Here is a 15,062-nt window from a genome sequence, read left to right as displayed (position 1 = left end):
TGTTTTCCATATTGTCTTACTAATACTAAAAATCTCAAGAACTTCTGTACAAGTTTAAACATATTCTTCCCATAATATAGTACATGCACTTTCTTTAGAGACCATTTTATGTTTAGAGTTGCTCTAGTTAGAACGAATGTACATTTTTTTGAGCTACTCAAATTTCTCAGGTGAGGAGCTGAATGATCTTATCCTAATATTTAGCTCAAATCTGATTTAACTATAAATCATAAAAAGTAAGATTTTTTTTATCCTTTCTTGTTGTAAATAATAAATATTCCAGGATTAAAGATATTTATTCAGGATTCTCCTCACGTGGGTAAGCTTTCGTATCCCAAATCATGGCTCAGTTGTCCTCCTTATTTAATTAAGCTATGTAGCAATAATTCTTTCCAAGCTTCAGAAATAATGAACCAAAATGGATCCAAAGTGTTACTAAGGACTCCAGTAAAGAGAGCTGTCTGTTTACTATGAGTAAGAGTTCCTCTCCTGTTGGCTGATAGTAGCCTATAGTCTTTTATACCACAAAGTCAGGGGGTCAAAGAAAATTATGGAGACATTAAATGATACTGAACCATTTGGTACTATTAAGATGTAGTCACGTGAAAAAAATTAAAGTGAATACATCATTCATTAGAAAGAATACATGGGGAATCAGAAGACTCACCTACTTATTATTAGGGCCTATAATCATGAGACAGAAATTGAAAACCTACATCTCCTTCATGTTTCCTTTCTAAGCTTTATCTTTTCAAAAGTTTGCTTACGAAATTTTGCTCCTACAAATTGTCCTTAGCTGTTGTTTCAGTTAAAGCACAAACTTCTTTACTAAGTGGAGGGTGATAGGTGATTGCGGATTGGTTAATGGCATGTTAGTCCACCTGCCAGATAAAGTGTCTATCAGTGTTTGACACCGTTACTGATTAAACCAAATGCTTTATCATAAGGTATCTGTTCTACAAGAAACTGGCTGGCACACAGAAGAAGATGTATGCAAAGATAGTAGTTGGTTATATGTTTTAGCCAAACTATGAATAAATGCAGTTAGGTATTGGCCTCATCAAGAAGTAACTAAGGTTGCAGAAAGTAATATTAAGAACAAGTACCTTGTACATACCATGGTGGAGAAATAAAGATTTTTTAAAAATTCCGAATTATAAAGCATCAGAGAAGATATAAAATAGCTAGAAAGATTAAATATATATATATGTATGTATATATATATTTATATATATATATATATATATATAAAAACATGCAGTGCAGACTGTAGCATACCAATCTGGGGCTATCGTCATGTAGATCTCATTACAGTTTTAAGTGAAAACCACGTATGTTGTTCAATTTCTTCCTTGCTCCAAAAGTCTTTTGTGGAAACCTATTTCAAGGCTGGTCTGCTTCAGAAGTACTGCAATTAATCTTTAGTTGTAAATCTTCCCCTAGAAGGACAGTTGAAGTGTAAGAGGTTGAAACTTTGTGTCTTTTAGTAGGAAGACATGAACCCAGGAATCTACATCCTGAAGCTCAATTGTGTACCAGTAGTCAAACCTACTTGATAAGGTACTTTCTCCATCTGGATCCAAGGTATTCTTCCCTTTGAAGTCTATTTCATAAGTCAAAGTCTCCATGTCAAAGCTTTTGTGGAACCTGTTAAAGAAACAAGCAAACTTGTACTCTTGGTGATCTGCAGGACACATCACATGGCCCCTTTTCAGTAGTTTCCCATCTCTGCCTCAAGTGAGATAGAATCCAAATTAGTGGGGGAAATATATATATATGGTAACACAAACGTAGTGTCATAAAGGAGAAAAGAACGTGACTCAGCTAAAAGTCCAAATCTAACAGTTACAGACTATGGTTGGAAAAGTGTCTCTGGACTAATAGACACTGTCTAGTCTGAAGGAGAGGTTGTGCAGAGGTGGCAAGGTTTTGTTTGATATTGCAGCTCCTGTAGCAATACAAAAATTGAAAGTGTGTACATAAATATTTGGAGAAATAGTTCCCTGTAATTTGAAAATACAATAGAAAAATATAAACGAAAGTCACCCTGACAGCACCTTTAATAATCAATCATTTATACGTCTTTAAGTCCTAAGCTAGCACAAATCTGTTTTTTCCATCATGTCCTTTCTGTGTATTGCATCTGAGAGGCATCTTAATCAAGAGGCTTATTCCTCTGGGACTTAATGACTAGAAAAGAATCTGGTTATTTTATCTGTAAGATCATCAGTTTGTTCTAGGTTCTTGAGAAATGTTCTGTGATATTTGGTGGGGCCATTTCCTAATCTACTTTTTGCTTGCATGCTGAATCTCCTATTGCTGGACTAAGTCTTTTCACAAAAACTGAAGAGTGTGCTGGAGTCACATCTGCTTTAGGGTTTACTAATGAACGTGGTCTAAAGATGTTCAGCAGACTACCCCTCAGCTCTCCAGTGGGCTAGCAGGACTCGATCAGGGACTAGGATATTTTTACAAGATGTTAGAAATAGACTCCAAAAGAGTTTGTCCAAGATCTACATGTTTTCTAAATCACAGTTGCTTTCTATTCAGTATTGACTCCTTAAGTCATCCTTGAGGTCTTCTCACTCTTCCTTTTCCTTCTAACTCTTCTGTTTGAGGTTCCCACTAACAAAGAAATTGAGTGCACTAGAATCAGAAATAACAGATTATATATTCCAAGAAGTATTCTAATTCCCTCTGTTAGTTGTTTTGTCTGTCTATCTTGTTTAGGTTTTGGGAAGTCTTTGATGATGGTTCTCAGCTCAGAAGAAAACCAAGTCAAAACATCAACATTAAGCTGCTCGCCTTATTCTGAAAGGGATTTAATAAGAGGCAAATCAGCTGTGTAAGTGCTTAAACAGCCATAAAAAAGGGAATTAAGCCAGAAAGAGATATAGGGGCTAAAGGTACTGTTAAAGCATACACTGGGGTAAGAGAACAGTCATGTATTGTCCATTGGACTCAAGTTGTTCTTAAAGGATCTAAGATAAAGATGGTTGTAAGTTTTTTACATTTATTATTTGCCTCGATCAAAGAAACAATATTGGAATCTGAATTTCTGTTTGAAGCCCTTTCATAATTCCATTCCCCTAAATACAGACCATTAAATATTTGAATTTTTTCCTTTCATTTCTTATCTTCTCTCACACGAACAATTCTGTTCATAACAAAAGGACTTCAAAGTGACTACTGTCATTCTAATTCATCCTTGGTGAAACTATAAAGCTTAGAAAGATATATTCACAAATTAGAATTACAGAGTAAAAACATGAAAGTAGTAGGTGTCTGGCCCAGAATTAGATTGATATCAACACAGTATCATTAGAACTGCACAGATCAGTAAGAGCAGTGCTTGTCCAACATCATGTCTCTGGAATCTAATCAATTAACTAGACATCACCTGACAAAACCCTGACAAAACTCTTCACTCTTGACAGACATAACTGTGGAAAGCAGTTCTCAGGGACACAAAGGTAAGACAGATGAAAGTGTGTCCCAGTGGTGTATGATTAGACCTTCTTAACTAATAAATGGACAGGCAAGCTTCTTGGCCTTTTGCTTATCGTCTTCATAAGGACTGTCTCTTGTAGACTTAGAACACAGAGTAACAAGGAAACATGGGATTGAGACATGTTTTCACTAAAGATGAGGGTTCTCAAACTTGATCAAAGACCCACAAAATCAGTAGAAGCAATCCTATTTCCCAGGAGACAAAATTTGTTTAACTTTTAGAATCTTGATGAAAATAATGCAGAACTCAGATTCAGTGTGACACTTATCCCACCATCATCGTCAAAGAATTCCATGAATTGGTGGTCAAGGGGCATCAGTTGAGCCCACAGTTTCAAAACTGATGATTTTCAGCTGTGAATACAAGTAATTTTGTATTTGAATTTTGGTAAAACCTACATATTGCTGAACTTCCCAAAATATCACAAGACAATCTGTTAATGAGGCAAAACTAAATTTAACTAAACACATTCTACTGAATGAGAGAGAACATTGCTATAGTCTTAGTCATAGACTCAAGTCTTAGGAGTGGATATTTATAGATTTTGAGGAAACTGGGTTCAAATAGTTTGAGGAAAGTGTTTCAACTTAAAGAGCTGATTGGAAATGGGCAAAGCTCAAGGCATCATAACTTAGGCTGTCTGTGTATATTCAGAAAAGGGTCTTCAAGTGGAACTCAGGAAGTACACTATTGCTGGTTGTATCAGTCTGCTAGGACTGCCATTACAAAGTACCCCAGATGAATGGCTTAAACAGAAGTTTATTTTCTCAAGATTCTGAAAGCTAGAAGTCAAATATCAAGGTGTCGGCAAGGTTGTTTCTTCTAAGGTCTCTCTCCTTGGCTTGCAAATGTCTGTCTTCCCACTGTGCCTTCATGCGGTCTTGCCTCTAGGTGTGTCTGCATCCGTCTTGTCTTATACCAGCCAACCAGACGAAATGGCTCATCCTCATAACTTCATTTATCCTTAATTAATTAATTTGCTTATCCGTAACAATTGAGTCCTCCTTAAGGACCCGATATCCAAATACAGTCACATTCTAAGATCCTGGGCATCGGGATTTCAACATATGAATCGTGGGGGACACAGTTCAGGCTACAACATGGATAAATTAGCTGTTAACACAGGTGAGCAGATTGCTGTTTTAGATAAGTTAATTTGCTGAAGTTTTCTGAAGCATTTACTTCCACTTTACAGTCTTATCTTTCCTGTGAGATGTGTTCCTGTGACACAGGTAGTCACCTTTCTAATCATCTTTTTAACGTTTTTATGGTGATGTATTGGCTTTGGTGCTGCTAGTCCGGGCCTTTCACACAGTGTGAGTTTGGAGGAGTGATTTAACCCTTACAAAGCTCCTCTTTGAAGATATTAGCAATATCTACTTCGTAGAATTCTTGTGAGATACAAATAAGACAGTAATTGTAAAGCTCTCAGCAGAGTGCCCCACAGGAAATGTGCTGATGTTGGGATGATGCTAATGCTGCTACTATTGCAAGGGCTGCACAGAATTGTATATTTGAGGGTTAAGTTTGAAAGAGAAAATAACACTGGGAGTCTTAAGATTAGGGCTTCCTTTTTTTTGGTGAGAGTAATGGATAACAAATTGAGGCTTCCCTGCTTGCAGTTTGATACTGTGAAATCTGATATAGTTTAGGAACTACTAAACAAGCAATTATTAGCAAATGGAAACTTTTCTTATTTTATTTAATTTTTGAATAAGTACATAAAATCGATCGTTTCTGTTTTAACTATGAGAACAAGGAAGCTCAGAGATGCTATTTAATTTGCTCAAGCTAATTCAGGGAGAGACGAAAGAGTCTGAATTAAACCCATATGTGTCTGATTCAGAAGCCCATGTTCTGAGTTAGTATTTTGTTTAACCATCCACCCATCTAACGAAGACTAGAAGACAAGGTAGTAATAAACTCTTTTTATCCCTTGAATTTATATTTGCGTTTTCATTTAAAAATGATTTTAACTAGGTAAGTAGCCACAGGAGAATCACCCAGATAACAGTTAGACGGCCTGGTTACGCAGGTCTGTAATAGGCCAGAGCCCTGGGGATTTGGTCACCATTGCAAAGATGTGACCTGACATGGCGGAGTAGCTGAGGGAATAAAAATCCTAACACTATGGAATAAACACATTTTTTTTTTTAGGTGCCTGGGGGAGATGCATCCATAATTGATTACTCAAGTTCCAGCTGTTCTCAGAACTGTGTCCTTGAAGTCATGAATTATTTGTTGAGTCTAATATGTGGATAACAGTTACATCTGCACAGTGAGTTTATTTATGTTGCATAATCTCTTTTATAAACATGCTCTTCCAAGCAGAAGATACATATTCATTAGAGAAATTAGTCTCGAATTATTGAAAAAATACAGATAGCACAAAATAAATATGCCTACACACACACAGAGGGTGGCACTGTGGGATGGATGCTGGGACAGCTTCACAAAATTTTCAGAGACATTTGTTTGGAAGATACTTGTAAACACCTCTCATGACTCTGAAACGGGTTCACTGATTTCCTTAGCTGTCATTATCCTGAATCCATCTCCTTGAATTACAAATTAACTCTGAAAAAGTGAGGCTTTGTAGCCCAACTGACTGCAGCGGCTTTTGTCCACTTTCCTGTTGAGAAGTCCCAGAAGCCTTCCTTATACACCCTCTTTTAGAACAATCCCTCTCACCTTTAATAAGCATATGAATCACCTGACGATCTGGTTAAAATTCAGTAGGTTTGGGGTCAAGGCTGAGATTCTGCAGTTCTCTCAAGCTCCCAGCTGATGCTCCTACTGTTGGTCCAAGAACCATTCTTTAAATAACAGGGTGTGGCACTGCACCATCCAGTAATGGAGCCACTCTTCATACATGGCTGTTGAGCCCTTGAAATGTAATTAGTCAGAGTAGAGATGTGCTATAACTGTGAAACAGATGGGAGATCTTGGAAGCTTGGTATGAGGGACAAGAATCCAAATTGTATCAATAAAAATGTTTCCTATAGTGATCATATGTTGAGTACACAATGCTTTGGATATATGGGGTTAAATAAAATACGGTATTAAAATTAACATGTTTTACTTGCTTATGTGGTTCCTGTTTTTAAAGGAATGTTTGCCTTGCATTATGTTTCATTTGCCCAACACTAGAATCCGATTTAGTGGGACTAAGATGGGAGCTTGGTATTGTCACACTTCTACTCATACATGTTAGTGATACCTATGTAGCAATCTTTCCCATAGGACTGTGACTTTCCTGAATGCAGGGACTCTTCACTCTTATATCACAAGCAATTAATAGTATGACTGGCAAAGAAGAGGTTGAAATGTTGGCTAAATATTTATGACACACAGTTGTGAAACTGAAGTGGGAGGAAAGGGGACAGGGCACAACCACTGGAGGAATGACACAGCAACTGAGGACAGGACAAACTGGTTAGAACCAAGATGGTGGAAGATTTGAGTAGACCTTGAGCTTCATGGCACACCCACAGGTGCCAAGACCTTGAGCTTCATGGCACACCCACAGGTGCCAAGACAGTTCCTAGGCTGACCATAAAAGGTCCAAAAGTGGGCAGGGGGAAAGGGAAAATCCAAAAGGATTTCCTTGAAATCCTTGCCCCTTCCCCAAAGTAGTTGGAATAATCCTCCTCCTCATTAGCATATGAAATTACCGAGCCCATAAAACCTGACAGCTCCGCACCTCGTGGTCACTCTCCGTCTTGCCTTCTGAGATGGCCTGCACTCTGTCTGTGGAGTGTGTCTCTTAAGCCGTGTTCCCTTCTGAGTGAGACAGACTGCACTCTGTCAGTGGAGCATGTATCTTTCTTAATAAAAGTGCTTTTACTTTATCATGCTTTGCTCTTCTTTCCTGCGTGAGGGAAGAACCTATTCTCCCGCAACAAAACTACATTACATTACATTAATGATTACAATAAGGGGTACAATGGAGGAAAATATGATTTCTGGAACACTAGATTTTCTAAGTTTGTTATCAGATGAGCTTAAAAGAACTTTGTAAAAACTCATAATGCTTTTTTTATTCCAGCGGTATTATGGGGGATGTGTGAAGTCACGTCACAACCATTTCTCAAATATATGATTATCTTACCTGAAACCCAAGGAATGATAAAATGTCCTGCGTAGGAGTTTCTTACAGGGAATATTGAGATGATAAAATATCTTGTAATTCTCAGTTATGAATGACTGCACTGAAATGGAAAAGTTTACTTTCAACAAAGTAATACTCAAACACATGGGAACTTTTTTTGCTACCGTAATCTGTCACAGAATAGACTGTACTATCAGGATCTATGTAGGAGCCTGCAGTGGAGTGCGTAAGTGGGGCATGTGTTTATATAAGCATTAAGTGTGTAATACATTTTAGACTGCCCTGAAATAGTATGTATTGCTCCATTATCGGATAGTAAGGGTATTTAAAACTTAATTTACAACTGTTAGAAATGTGGTTCTGTGGTTTTTCCTTTTGTGAAGCTATAGAATTTAGTGATTAAGTTCAAGGTCCCTGCATCCAAAATGCCCTGTGCAATTTATCATCATCTCTGTTTATCAGTTTTTTCCATCTCTAAAATAAGGCTGATAATAGTATTTATCACATATGGTTGTTGTGGGAATCAAATGAGTTAAAATCTCTAGACTATGTAGGACAGTTTGGCACCTAATTACATCCTGAACTAGTAACTAACACAAAAGTTTTAATGGCCAGTCACAAAATCTGCATCATAGGTGTATAAGAAATGTGCATGATTTAGTTTTTGTTATATTTCTACTGATGAGAAAACCTGAGGGTAACTGATAATATTCTACTGTCTTTAAGCAAATAGCATCACAATGTTTCCAAAATTCATTTGCACACTTTTTTTTTGAGTGAGAAAAATTTTCAGTGTTTCTCACAGTTCAAGGTAAAACAGAATATTATTTTTTCTGATAAAATTAAAGAAAAAATTATTTGGAGTGTAACAACTATTTTATCTAAATTTAGAAATACACTGCTTTGAAATTTTGAAAGTATATTATATTCTTTCTCAGTTTTAGTCTCAATATTGTTCAATGTATAGGATTTCCAATGCAATCTTGAAGATGTGAGTTATGCATTATTTATGTGCCCTGCAGTATTAGCACTTTAATAACCCATTTTCCACCTGTGTAACATGGTTATTCTGTTTCAGTATTTTAGCAGTCCCAGTATTTATTGCATTCTCTTATACTCTATACTTAAAAATTACAAAAATACGTTTTGGAAGGTGACATGATAACTAAATGTAACGTGATATTTTGGGTGGGATACAGGGACAGTAAAAGGAAATTAACAAAAAACTAAGAAAATCTTACTGAATTATGGACTTTAATTAATAATATTGAATCAATATTGGTTTATTAATTGTGACAATTATGTCATACAAATATAATGTGTTAATAATACGTAAAAACTGGGGCATGGTATACTGTTAATGTTATTAACACATTTCTGTCAATTTAAAAGTAATCTGATTATACTTCAATTTAAAAAAAATCATTGCCAAGACCAAAAATAATTTTTTAAATAAAAGTAATCTGAAAGAAGTTTGTTAACATTCAAAAATACATTTGAAATTTTATGAAATTATAATAGTAAAATTCTTCTGTTTTCAGTCTCCTGCTCCTCACCCTCCCACTTCTCTTACTATTTAATTCAGTATTTTTTCTAAGAAATTAAGTCTTAATAGAAGCCTATACTGCATGTCTATTTTACTTATGAGTTAAGTCTAAAGGTTTAAAATATAAGAATTATATTTATCAATAAATATATAAGCCATCTTTTAATTAAAAATTAAATCTGCTTATTTACACTATTCTCAAATATGGATGAAACTTGCAATGTTATGAAAATGAAATTTGGTAGTCTCTCTCTGCACACGTCTACAAGTATTTCTAAATCTATGTAAATGACTGATGAATAATGAAGCTCTTCACTGGAATGGAAAACTAACATCTAGTCACCATTCTCTCCCACTTCTCTGCCTTTCTAGGACTAATATTTGTTTAAGTGAAAAATATCAATAAAGAATTTTTACCAGGAGTCTCATAAAATCTACTTCATAAAATTTGTGATTACTTTTACTTTATCTCATAAACTTAGCCAATTTTACAGTTTTTTCCTCTTTTAAAAACTTCTTTATTAAACCATATTAACTTCAGATTTGATATTACTTTGTGGGCTTTTGATACATGAACAAATTTTGGCTCAGAATGAGGTAAAAAAAATACATCTTTGCAAATGTTTTGTTAAAAAGACCTTTAGTATCTCTTGCCTTACTCCAGTATTCTAGTGCTCTAATCATTTCCAAAGTGACTCTGAGAGGAGGGGAGAGGAAGGTGCAGATTCGTGTACTTTGAGGACATTTCTGCTCCAGAAATCCTCGGGCTGCTTAGCTTCTGATCTCTCATGTTTCCACAGGATCAGCATTACCTACGTTAGAGATGCTGTATTTTATTCCCCTTGTATGGAGTTCTCACCCCTGTTGCCTGATTTCCAGGATTTTTTATTCTATTTCCCTCCCTAGACACAATGGTAACCTAATTCCATTTATCAGTTGCCCTGATTACTATGTGACAACTTGAGACTTAATGCTTCATTTTCCTGAACCTAAAGAAAATTAGGTAACAATAGAATATAGAAATTGCAGCACATCTGAATGCCTCTGTCTGAGTTCTATAATGAAATTTATTTACTTACTTTTGCATTAAAAAAAAAACAACACTCAACCCATGTTGAAGATTCCAGCATGTACTGATATTTAATAGCAAAACACTATTTCAGTTTAGAGCCCAAAAATAATTATATATTATACTTTATATATCTATAATGAAATATATATGTAGTATGTAACATATAATGAAAAATATAAAAATATATTTGTATATGTATAAAATATATATACCTATGTACTTTAAAGTTATAGAAAACTTTTATGTTGGTTAATTTTCATGCTTCATTATGAAGTTGCAATGATATATATCTTTAAAAACTGTGATTTAAAAACAATATTTATTATTGTACACTACAAAATAGTTTCTAATGGAATCAGAAAATGTTAGCCAAGTTTAGAACTGGGAGAAAAACAGATGGACTACAGATCTAAATCAAGGAAGTTAGCAGTTACTTGTGGAAGTCAAAATTAGACCCTACAAGGAAGGGATCAGATGATTTGCAAAAGGGGAAGTGATTGACAGGAAGGACCAAGCAGGTCAGGACTTGTAGCTACGAGTAAAAGCATGAAAGATGTTACAGAAGAGACCCTGTATTTAGAGCTATCTCTGGCTTGTCTGAGAATAATTACACATATTAGCCTTCAAGCTCCAATTAAGATTGTTATCATGAAATCAAATTACTGCATCAGATCCTATTCAGAGTTCCAGTTGCTCTGCATTTATTCTGCCTCATTTTTCCATTGCTTTATTTTTAAAGAAATCTTGCTCTTTTCCTTTCAGAACTTCTGTAGGAAGGTGACCTCAGTGGTCACTCCCATCCTCAGAAAGCCAGGAAGGGTTCCTGCCATTGGAAAATCCATCCTTATTTTAAAAGCAGAGGCATAGAGCACACCTCAGGCCAAAGCTCTGAAATGAGACCATTAATACAAATGGTTATCATATTTTTAAATGGGGGAAAACAGAGCCCTTCCCTGTGGTCTCAGACAAGGAAGTTCTCCTAAGCCCGTGTTGGGCATCCAAGGACTCTTTTTGGACTCATATCATTTTCCTGCTACTTTCTCTCTGTATCCTCTGCTGTAATAAATCTTAGCAGTGAATATTACCTTCTAGCCAAAAAAAAAAAAAAAAATCACAACTGAAATGGAAACTTTTCAATTCTTTTCAAAAAGAATTGAGACCAAAAATGAGTATCTTTCTTTCATTAATCTCCTTGCTATACTTTGAGGTAAATATGCTATAATTTAAAAGAGAGAGAATTAATTATCTCTAAAGAACTTATCTCTACTTTCTCCCCCATAAATTTAACTGGAGTTATTGACACCTGACAGTTTAACCACAGTATATATGATGCATAATTATATTGCACTAGAGCATAAAGAAAAGCAAAAGTTGTAATGCCATGCAGGTACAAACCCTAAATATATCCTCAGATCATTGATATGAGATTTTAGAGACACTCCTGGATAAAATTAACCCAACTCAAACCTGATATTTTTCATGTTCTCACTCAGAGAGAAAGCACAAAACAGGCATTTAAAGAAATCCAGGAACATGACTGTGTTTGAGAACATACCTATAGGCTTACCTCTGAGACATGCACAGATTTTAACTCTTTTAAGACATGGTACTAAATGTTAAAATAATCAGCACACTATACAGTTTGTGCTAGAAGCATTTAGACAACCAGGGAATCAGTTTATTTGCCCATAATTATCTGGAGTATAATCACAGATGAAGAAGCTAAAGAGTGAAGTGCAACAACGTATAAGACAAGGAGATTCCTCACAGGCCTGTTCAGTTTCCCAGAGTGTGGACTATTGACTTTCCACAAAGACTAACAGAACAATCTGTTAATCAAAGCAAAGCTTAGCTAATCAAACCTACTGACCTAAGAAAGCATATCAATTGGACATTTTCTCAAAAGAAGGAAATTGGAAAAGTGAATGATTGGCTTTGGAGGTCTGGACTCCAGTTGTTTGAGGTGGCGCATTCATAGAGAGGGAGTAGCTGGGATTGGGCAAAGTTCATGAAATTTATGATACAAAAAGTAGCTATCAGTTGGCTAATGATCGTCTCTTTCTGAATGGTGGTTTTCTGGAGCAAACAGTGAAGTCTTGTTGTTATAGAATGTTTAAGTTCTCAATAGAGAGATATAATTAAAATAGTAAAAATTACATCTTCCAGTAGAAAGTACTGGGAGACTTCAACTCACATTGAATCATCCACAGATACTAATCATCCAGTTTATGGTATGTGCTGTGTTAGGTGCTGTCTCCTGTGTGTGGATATTAAAGAGATAGTCCCTCACTTCACACACCATATGGTCTGATATATGATGCAGGCAAAGGAAAAGGCAATTCGGTGTCGGGTGATGAGGGTTTGGTAGCACTGAGTACACTGGTACAACAGCCGCACACAGGAGGAAGACAATCCAAATTTAGAGGGTTCTCAAAAAGCTTCTTGGGCAATGTAATGGCTTGAATGAAATTTTGTAACAGAAGCTAAGAGACTTGATGTAAGGAATGAAAAAAAAAAAAAAAAACCAGGACAGAATTTTGGAAAAGAGCATCTTTTTGAATAACAGGTCTTAACCATACCTAGAACATTGCTCTGAAATCTAAGAAAAGCTAAAGCTTCCTTACCCAGAAAATGTACATAATTAAATGTACATGTTAAATTAGAAATTTACTTCTGGTGTTTCCAGATGTTACTATTTTTTCAATTTCCACTAAGGAGCACTAACTATGTCAGCTATAGAAAGATATCTGTATAGTGCACAGAAACATAAATTTAATTCTTCTTAGATTTAATTTTGAAATGAAGGCTAGTGTTGTTCAACCTTAATTTGATGTTGACATTTCAGAGAGGTCATTGGCGTGCCAATGCATATATTATCTTTTGAACCAATTAATTTATCTTTTATAGTTTGAGAATGCTAAAAATATGTAACAGTCAAGAGATTCCCCTGTAATCCAGTGGACCAGATTTAAATGAAAAAAATCTCAGGATTCTCTAAGACAGTTTGAATTAAATTGAAGTTATGTCTCTTTTTTTGCTTGCTTTGTTCATTCAAGTTGTGTTTAGGATGGGCTGCATTTTTTATGCTATTTGTATCAGCAAGGAAATTATTAAGAATATGCTTCCTTACTGTTAATTTTTTTCTAAGAACTCTCAGAAGGTTTTTAAAAAATTTTTTTTCTGATGATTACAGATTTATTTTTGTGGAAAACAGACAAAACTTTATTTTTCTCAACCCAAATATACAGGGATGCTTCCTGTATGTTCATTCATATTTGGTTTTTTCTTGTAGTTCAGTAGCAAACTCTTACTTTTAGACAATATTCTGTATTAGTGAGCTCAGGGCCCTTAAACAAAATAATACCTTATTCAAATGTCCAAAATATATAGACTTCTCTCCAGTCAGCCCAAAAGTAAACTTTTTTGTCTAATTATACTGAATTTGAGTTTAAATTTTCCCTAGCTCAAAGAAACTTAACTCCAAAATTAATGATGAATAATTTTACCTCAAGTCAATCAAACACTGAAAGATTTATTATTTCTAAAGTCATATTTCTGTTGTATAGAGTATGAAGTCTAACCCATTATTCAAAAAAATCTTTTTAAATTTTTTTTTCTATTATAGATAATGATTTTCATAACAGAAGATGGGACTTCTTTGGGGACCCTTGATGATTTCTTAGATGTGGGTTGAATGAATTATGTTTGGAGCGACTTTCTTCAGCAAAGGAACAAAACTAGCATCAAGAGTGTTCCATCTGTGCAGAGAATACCAAGATTTTCTTTCTTATTTTTAACCCAATTTTTTTTCCCCTGGCAGAGAAATGTGCCGCCATATCAAGAGACATCTATGGTCTTTCAAGCACTTAAAAGGAACTCCAAATTGAAATGTTTCTTTGATGCTGTCAGCATGTTCACAGTGGATGACAAGCAACTGACTTCCCTGAGAAATATCTAAACTTCCACCCAAACGCATGCTGACTAGTAATGGCTGAGGTGATGATTGCTAATTCTTTCAAAATATTAGTAGAAACATGAAATTTTCTGGAGTGGAACATGTCATCTGATGGTGGACATTGTTTTGTTTTTATTTTATGCTCCTTCTCTAGACCAAAACAACCAAGGCAATAATTTAATCACATTCCCTCACATTATGGTTATCTATTTATTTTTCAGTAATGTTAGGTAATTGTGAGTTGCTTTATGAAGAATATTTTAGCTGGGCTTACAATAAAACTTATTTTCCTAGTAAATTTATGTATTGCATAATACAGGGTAAAACAGATAGAACTTGAAGTCAAAGATGTAGGGAAAAAACTCCATCAGACCATGGTCTCAAGAAAAGGTAAAAGAAGTCTTTCCAACAGGTACTGGGCTGTCCACGAAGAGACCCCACTGGGTTGATCTGCAGGGTGAGTATTTAAGATCTTAGAATCAACCTCTGTCATCTGAAGAGGGTTAAGTGAAAGTGCCCAGGATTGAGTGTGTATGTGAAAAACAGCAGTCATGGAAATGAGAAAATCTCCAGGAAGCTCCAGGGAGATAAAAAGAAGCTTTTTTTGATGGAGAAAACAAGGTGATAAAAAGTTTCACATTTAAGGTAAGAGAGAGTTGAACATGTTTATTACAGGAAAGATGCCAATTAAGAGGGAGATTACTAGAGAGAGAAAGTATTAGAGATTTAAGATCTCTTTGATGAGGTTGTACATTTGTTAAGTGGACATGGTTTGAAATAGCTAATTGAGAATGAGAGAGGGGAAAAAAAAAGTCTGGTAATATAAATATATAAAGATGGCCATAAAGTGTTGAAGATTCCATTGAG

General features: G+C 35.2%; 1 long non-coding RNA gene across 1 annotated transcript in view; it reads right to left on the bottom strand.

Moving 5' to 3' along the window:
• The window catches only part of LOC116660599, a 270,261-nt gene extending 261,918 nt beyond the window's left edge, over nt 1-8,343 (bottom strand). Inside the window, exons 1-2 of the long non-coding RNA XR_004316173.1 lie at nt 8,325-8,343; nt 5,653-5,672 (exon numbers count right to left, since the gene is read on the bottom strand). This is a non-coding gene — a long non-coding RNA (uncharacterized LOC116660599). The remainder of the gene's footprint in view (nt 1-5,652; nt 5,673-8,324) is intronic.
• Between the last annotated feature and the right edge of the window lie 6,719 nt (nt 8,344-15,062).

The sequence above is a fragment of the Camelus ferus genome, chromosome 3 (assembly GCF_009834535.1).
Source record: "Camelus ferus isolate YT-003-E chromosome 3, BCGSAC_Cfer_1.0, whole genome shotgun sequence".
Classification (NCBI taxonomy): Eukaryota; Metazoa; Chordata; class Mammalia; order Artiodactyla; family Camelidae; genus Camelus; species Camelus ferus.
This window is presented reverse-complemented; position numbering and strand designations above follow the sequence as displayed.